The sequence below is a fragment of the Dermacentor andersoni genome, chromosome 6, assembly GCF_023375885.2.
Source record: "Dermacentor andersoni chromosome 6, qqDerAnde1_hic_scaffold, whole genome shotgun sequence".
Classification (NCBI taxonomy): domain Eukaryota; kingdom Metazoa; phylum Arthropoda; class Arachnida; order Ixodida; family Ixodidae; genus Dermacentor; species Dermacentor andersoni.
Window position 1 is genome coordinate 139,191,177 of NC_092819.1, and position 8,694 is coordinate 139,199,870.

Here is an 8,694-nt window from a genome sequence, read left to right on the forward strand (position 1 = left end):
AGACGAGGAACTGCCCTCAACATATGCACCCGTGATTAAAATTATGGGGACTCATTCTGCATTACTCTGTCTGATGCACCTTAAAACACACGGACCAGTGCAAAGCTCATTTTATATTAAGAAATATTGATGATTTGCTTCATACGCTTCCCCTTGCGCTCTTAAGTTGACAAGATTTGTGCTGATGCTTATCGATTAGAAAGCAGCTTAGCTGGTAATAGATTTGGAAGTAAATAGTTCAAAGATTGCTGCAGACTATCAACAAAAATGAATAAACATTTGTCATGTAGAATGAGCTAGTGCATTCCTTGGGTATTTTAATGTAGTGTGAATGCTCTTCTTGCATACATTGACAAAAGTTTAGCTATTTTTTGCAAGCCTAGTTTCCTTGTTATAGCTATGGGTGCTACTTTGTAGCCTTGAAAGATTAGCCACTGTAAGTGAGCAACATTCAGAGTTGTGAAGGATTACTATTGTAGGAGTTTAGAGCCTATGATATTATTGCCCTTGAACTTCATGTGTTTGACCTGCATCCTTTCTTCTGGGCAGGAGCAATACATATAAGCCATACACAGAGGACTACAAAAGAGCCACCACTTAAATTTCCACCACCAACACTTGTGAATTTTCCACGATTATAAGCACTTTGTGTATTGTGCTATTATAAATTTTCGATAAGAAATGCACTTGAGAGCCAAATACATGTAGGTTTTCAGCCCCCCCCCCCCCCCCCCAGAAAAAAAGAAAGAAAGGCAAGCAGCATAGCTGTAATTTCAAACCACTGTCTATACTGAATGTACAGAGATGTGTTGCTAACTGGGCTCTTGTGAGCTAGTTGCACAGGTTCAGACATGCCTTGGGTGTCTTGCTTTGAAATTATATTTATAACTCATTGCTCTCTAGAATCTGGTTCCCGCTGTTTAAAGCAAATGCTTAGCCATTGAGGGTATCAATGCATAAAATGCTACGAGGATATGCGTAGCTTTCTCTTCTTTCGGTTACATTTGTAAAAGGTGAAAGAGTCTGAAGGTATCCTGCATCCGGTCGCAACAAAAATGAATCATTAAACACAGTATACTACATTCGAGTTTGACCTGTAGTTTCACTATAATTTAGCTGCCACCAATCGGTTGTTATTTCAAGAATTGTTGCTTTGGTTCTAGTACTGATACTCACATTACTACTAGTAAACGTAGTTCCTTCCATGTCTTATATTCGCAATCATAATTTCAGTCATGCTCCAACACACATACACACGTTGCTATAGTAACTTATCCATGCATTATTTAATGCTTCTAAAGCTGTACAGTTCGTCAGAGCGTATCTGACACTGATGACCATTAAAAGATTTTGCAATCGTGAGAGGTGGCGCTCACTTCTTTGTTCTTTCCTTGTGACCTAATAAAGAAAACTGCAAGTCTCCAGGGCCATCACCACCACAGCGAAATGAGTCTAGTAAGTGAAAGCACAAGAATGCTAAAAAGATGTTGTGAAATCGCATGCTTTTCTAGTGTTTTACCGTTATTGCGATCCTTATTGTTGACGTACACTAATGTAGCCATTATTCAAAACTGCAGGCTGCTGCAAACTGCTGCATATAATACATGCTTGTGCAGAGAAACGTTATACTGTTGTTGCTCCCTTTTTTTCGGTGATCTTTCATAAAAGTGCTTTGCCGTCCAAAAGAAGTCGTACTACAAGGGCAAAGATACTCTGCGTATGATATGATGCCTTAGAATTCTTTCGAACTTATTTTTCTTCGTTGCATCAAGTAGATTCGTGTTACAAGAGCCATTGCCTTCATTAAACAGGTGATATGTTTTTGGTGCTTGTGTAGATCTGTTCAACCTATTTTCTTACAAATATGAAGTGAAACTTTGTTATTCTTTTCCTGTATGTGCATTGCTATTTTAGGTGAACAAAAGTAATAGAGCTCAATCAGATCACCCATAAAATATATGTTTACTTGAGGCGCTGAAACTCTTGCTTACTAAAATGAAACTCAGTCATGCTGGCTTTGCCTTGCTTCCAAATCACCCAAAACTACGCTCACTCAGGTTCACCAGTCACTCGCCAAATTAAAGCTCGGGCAGGCTCAGGAACACGGATTCACCTGTAGTATCTAGAGCTCGCTCATGTCGATGGGTAGCCCCAGTTTGAATTAATACTAATTGACTCGTGAAGTTACCAACTGTGGCTGCTTTGAAGACTACCTATGAGTGATATTTTTGTTTCATATTCGAAATGTCCTAGATCATCAGTATAAGGCTGGTAATCACTTTCTGATCATATTACAGGTTCTCGAAGTACCTTTCATCATAGATGGAAGGTACTTCACAATCACAAAGGGCTCTGAACCAGTTTCAGACATCTCGTAAGTAAAGACACCTAAACAGCCTTTTGAAATTGTTTGGACTACACTTCACATATGCTGAATATGTGAACCACTTCTATCAGCTTGACATGTATTGTTTGTGGTTTTGACTTGGATATATGTGTCATTCTGTATCTCCTTGGTTTTGTTTCTCTTCTGAATACATATCCCCTTCACCCTACCTTTTCTCACACGCTTACATTTGCATCATTCTTAGGACATCAGCATGTTTTGGGTCAACGTCTGACAGGTAAATATTTTACCCGCCGTTTATAATACAGGTTGCCATTTTTTGCGGTTGTCTGTGTTTAGACGAAAATGATGCAGCGCATATTGAGCCACATGAAAGTCTCGTGCCAATGCTCAGGACCTTCATAATTTTAGTGTGACTAATGCATTTAAAGACAATTTGGTCACCACTTATGATGGCTGATCTATTAGTTGTGAAGCCACAGTCACAAGTAAAAGTTCTAGTTCCTGCATGTGCAAAAGAAGATGACTGTGCCTACGACCGTGCATGGGAGGTCCCACCACCGCCCCAAAGGGTCGTGAGCCAGTTTGACCGCAGTCATAAATATGCTACCAAAAAGCATTTTTAAAACAAGCGAAATTTTTTATTCATTATATGTGAAGCACTTTGCCACTTTTGTGTTTACTTATGTTCCACAAAAAACATGTTCGGCATTTTGCCAGTGCTGCATAACAGCTGCAAAATACTCACGAGTCTAAATAATACCAGCCCATGCAAAGGTAATTCTATATATTCCACATTTCATGACAGAATTTACGGATAGTCCCCATTAACAGGCCGTTACGGGCCATTTAGGAGAAAAATTTGTGCGTTTTTACATGTATATGAAAACGCGATGTCGGAGTTCAGGCTGAGCTAAAGCTTCTTCATAACACATACCCCAAAGCAGTTTGAACTGGCTTTGTGTTGCAACAGTTTTTGCGTTTCCAAAAGAAATGTGAGAAATGTTCTGCTGTTCGTAGTTAAGCTTGACTTCCCATTTGTATTTGATTTCCTTAACACGCAACACCTATATAATGTTTCCAAGACAGTGCACTGTACTATTTCCTATACCAGTTGCATATTCCAGATTCTTCATCATTAGCATATCTTTTTATGTCCTCTGGACCAATACCTCTCCCTGCGATCTCCACTTACCTCTGTTTGGTGCCAAGTGATTCCAACTTGCGCCGGCAAATTTCTTAATGTCATCACCCCACCCATTAGGCATGTACAACGCGCAGAGCGAGATGGGGGAGGCATAGGAACGGCAAGAAATCACTAGGCTGTCGGGAACACCTGCGGGCAGATGGATCCCACGAGAAAGCGGCGTCGTGCCTCGGGAGAGGCACGACGCCGGGCTAACACACGACCAGAGCCACGGGCTAACACCCGACCAGAGGAAGAAGAGCAGGGCAGTCCCCCCTGGCCAGGGATATGAACTCCGAGCACAACATCCACAGAAGACTCGCTCGAGCCAAAGCACTCCTCCGACAGGCAGCCGCCTCCGGGAAAGCATGCTGCTCTACCTACGCATCCAAATATGCTGGCAGAAGAGCCTGTGTAGCAGCGGTGGTCAACAAAGATGGCACGGTCATCAACGCGTGCACGCTATGCGCCGATAGTCCTGAGGTGCCCGAGCAGGCAGCCATGAGCCTTGCCCTCCTAGAAGAAGGTAAAAGCTTGATATACTGCGACTCCAAGAGGGCAATTCTGTCCTTCGGAACAGGGAGCATATCCCCGGCCGTCGGCAGAATACTTGGTACTCAACACCTCGCCCCACACTGCATCAATTGGTTCCCGGCAGATATAAGGACCATTGAAGGGGCCGCTCCCTAACCTCAACGAGACGGCACACGAGGCCGCCCGAGATCTAACTCGCCGTGCGAGCCCGGACTCCCTCTCGGCAGAATGGGAGAGCGAGTGCGACCCCTTCGTCACTTACAACGATCTCACCCCGCGCTATAAGTTAGTCAAGAGAACCATGCCGCTACCGCACAAAGCACTCAATAAAGCACAAGAAGTCACGTACAGACGGCTTCACACGGGCGCCTACCCATGCGCAGCCTTCCTGCACAAAATATTTCCGGACGCGCACCCTCACAATGCGTGTCGCTCTTGTAAAGATAGAGCTAGCCTTGCTCACATGCTCTGGGGTCAGCCCCTGGCACTGGGGGCCAGAACCACCAAGAAAGAGTGGGACCGAGCTCTACGCAGCTCGGACCTTGAAGAACAGCTCTTAGCTGTCCATCGGGCCCGCTACGTGGCGGAGGGGCATGGCCTCTCTGTCCCGACGTGGGAGCCGACCACTGCGCGGTAATAGCGCGCACCGAGGGACCTCAGTAATGTTATTCATCCATCCATCCTTCTCCCTCCCAGTTTTCTGCCATCCTCGACTGCCCTTCCCTTCTATTAGCAAGCATTCTGTAACTCGGATGGTGAACCGTTTATCTACCATATAGTATACCGGATTACATGGCCTGTCCAGCTCCATTTTCTCCTAATGTCAATAATAATGTCGGCTATCCCTGTTTGCTTTTGCTTAAGAAAGCAATCTTTGATAACCCTACTCGCGACGTGAGAGGGATCCTCGCACTGGACCTCTCCAAGGCCTTCGACAGGGTCACGCATAAACACATACTGACGGAGATTTCGTCTCTCAACCTGGGCCAGCGGTTTCATGATTACACCAGATCTTTCCTCGCGGATCGCAAGGCACACCTCCGATTAGGCATGGTCACAGGAGGACCCTACGATCTAGGCACCTGCGGCACCCCGCAGGGCTCGGTCCTGTCCCCACTCTTATTTAATATAGCCATGCACAAGCTCTCCACTCGCCTCGCTGCAATCCCAAACGTTGGTCACGCCATTTATGCGGATGATATCACGATCTGGGCACCGGGCGGATCGCTAGCCATGCTCGAACACTCGTTACAGAGCGCGTTGGAGGCTACTGAAGACTTTCTTTCAAACACGGGCCTTGAACTCTCCCCCGCTAAATCAGAGCTATTGTTATACCGCCAGTCCAGACAGGGGGTCAGAAACCTTGCGCCTCTGGAAACTCTGCCGATAGAAATTCGAGCTAAAAATGGGCATCCTATACCGAGGATGGACTCGGTGAAAATTCTAGGTCTCCTCATTAATGCCAAGGGCTGTAACTCGACGGCCCTCAACAGGCTCACTGGACAGGCTAGTAATGTCCTAAGACTTGTAGCCCGCGTCTCAAATCGAAGAGGCGGTCTCAAAGAGGACAATTTGCTCAGAGCCTATCAAGCATTCTTCTTGAGTCATGTTATCTACATCGCACCGTACCTTAATTGGGGTAAAGCGGAAAAGGCCAAGCTCGACTCCCTGATCAGAACCGGCCTCAAGCGCGTGCTCGGCCTTCCGCAGTCCACAAGCACTGAGAAGATGCTGGAGCTAGGACTCCATAACACCATCGATGAGCTAATAGAAGCTCACACAGCGGCTCAGATAATGAGACTTTCATCCACTAAGCCAGGGATTAAGATTTTAGAAGAAGCAGGAATCCAACCCAGACATGAACCGGCGACCAAAGTTAGCTTGACCCGGGAAACCAGAGCTCGCATCATGGTTGAGCCCGTTCCGCGAAACATCCACCCAGTGCATAACGAGGGTAGGAGATTGGCGAGAGCCAAGTCCATCCTTAAAAAGATAAATCAGAAGAAACTAGATGCCCTCTTTGTCGATGCTGCCAGATATGACAGTGGGGATAAGTTCGCTGTCTCGGTGGTAGACGCGGCAGGCAACCTGGTCAATGCAGCCTCTGTTTATACGAAGTTTGCCCATGTGGCGGAGGAAGCGGCGATCGCTCTGGCTTTTCACAGCTCAAAAGTTCCCGCTATCATCTTCTCGGACTCGCGCACGGCGGTGAGATCCTTCTCGTCCGCTATCGTATCGGAACAGGCGAACAGTATTTTGCTTAAAGCACTTCAAAAGACTAGGGCGAGCAGCGAAACATACCACATCTCGTGGTTCCCAGCCCATCTAGATAGCTCAGTTAACCCGCTTGGATGTAATCCTAACGAGCAGGCCCACCGGAGAGCGCGTGATTTCACGTACCGCGCTGTCGCGGGTAGCCAGGCTCGTAACGAGGTCAACATCAACAAAGATCCATTATGTACTTTCCATGAAATTGTTTCCCATTATCGACTGGGCAGGAGGACATTTCCACCCCTTCACCCTAAATTGAACAAACCTCAGGCTAGCACACTCAGACTTCTGCAAACCCGTTCGTATCCCTCTCCTCGGTCTCTTAACAGGATAGATCCTGCCCACTCACAGTCGTGCCCCAAATGTGGTCATGACTCATGCTCTTTTGAACACATGCTCTGGCTGTGCCCAGCCCTTAACGCCTCTCCACCCATCACGAAAGAACAATGGCAGGAATCGCTCAAGAGCAGCAATCTCCACATGCAACTCCAGGCTGTCCAGAGGGCCCACGACATTGCGGCGGAACTCCATCTCCCGGTCCCATCGTGGGTGGCGCCACCGACTTGATCTTCGGGAGCCTTCGGTTTTAGCTCCCCAAGATCTCAGTCCCTCAGGACTCAAATAAAGTTCTTGTCATGTCATATCCCTGTTTGCTCTCTGATTCACACCACTCGCTTCCTGTGTCTAAGCGTTAGGCCTAAAGTTTTTCGTTCCATCCCTCTTTGCGTAGTCCTTAACTTGTTCTCGAGCTACTTTTTCAACCTCAAAGTTGCTGCCCCATATGTTAGCACAGTTAGAATGCAGTGATTGTATATCTTTCTCTTCAATGACAGTGGTAAGCTCCCAGTGAGTATCCGGAAATGCCGACCGTATGCTCTCCAACCCATTCTTATCATTCTGTAAATTTCCTTCGCATGATCAAGGTCCCCTGTGAGTAATTAAGCTATTTAAATGGTGTCTCTGTCCCGACGTGGGAGCACCCCGACGCTCGCTATTCCGGCGCACCGAGGGACCTCAATATACTTATATTAGGATCTCACTAAGACTCTAGAGGCTGACCGGCGCACTTGAATTATTGTTCCCTTGCTAGGCTATTGAACATTACCTTTTCTTCTGCATACTATTATTTAGCACCGCTCTCCATCATTTGTTGTAATTCGTCCCCAGTGCTGCTGAACAGGACAACGGCATCTGCAAACCGAAGGTAGTTGAGATATTTGCTGTTAATCCTAACTCCTAAGCCTTCCCAGCTTTATAGCTTGAACACTCATTCCAAGCCTGCAGTGAATCTTGTATTTGAGAGATTGTGCCTCCTAGCCCTGACGTCTTTCTTGATAGATGACTTCCTACTTTTCTTGTGCAGAACCAAGGCAGTTGTGGAATCCTTGTATATATTTTCCAGGATATTCATGTATGCCTCCTGTACTCCTGGAGTGCGTAATGCATCTTTGATTGCTGTTCTATATTGAATCAAATGGCTTTTAATATACTGTCAAAGCCATATAAAGACGTTCAGTGTACTCTAGAGATTTCTCGGTTACCTGATTGATAACATGGATGTTATCCATTGTACAGTTTACCTTCCTGACGCCTGCCTGTTCCCTTAGTTGACTAAAGTCCTGTGTTCCCCTTATTCTATCGCAGGATATGTTGGTAAATATTTTATATAATACTGGTAGTAAGCTAAGGGACCTATAATTTTTCAATTCTTTAACGTCTCCCTTTTTGTGAATTAGTATAATGTTTGCATTCTTCGAATTGTCCGGGACCCTTGCAGTCGATAGACACTTCGTATAGAGAGCCGCCAATTTTCGATGCGTTACGTCACTTCAATCTTTGATTAAATGGACTGTTATTTTATCTTCTCCTGCTGCTCTTCCTCATTTCATGTCTTGCAAGGCCCTTCTGATCTCATTGCTATATATAGGTCGAGTCTCTGTATTCTGTTGATTACTGCTTCTAGTGGTGGTGTGCTGACTCCTTTGGGTATTGTATAGAATTCTTCCACTTCTTTTACATCTTTGAGATTACTGATGATATTGCCCTGCTTATCTTTCAGTGCATACATCTTGGTTTGTCCTATACCAAGTTTCTTGCTCACTGATTCCAGGCTGCGTCCATTTTTTACGACTTCTTCAGTCTTTCTCACGGTATAGTTATCTCTGATATGTTATTTCTTCGGCTTCATTATTATTTCTTCGGCTCCAATAGAGCAGCTTCTATATATTTATTCAAATTCATAATGACGTTGTCTTTTATATACGGTGTTCTCTAAAACTACTGTCATATTTTCTTTTTCCCTATTCCTCCCCCCCCCTTTCTTTTCTCTCCCGATGAGCTTGATACAGGTTCTTCC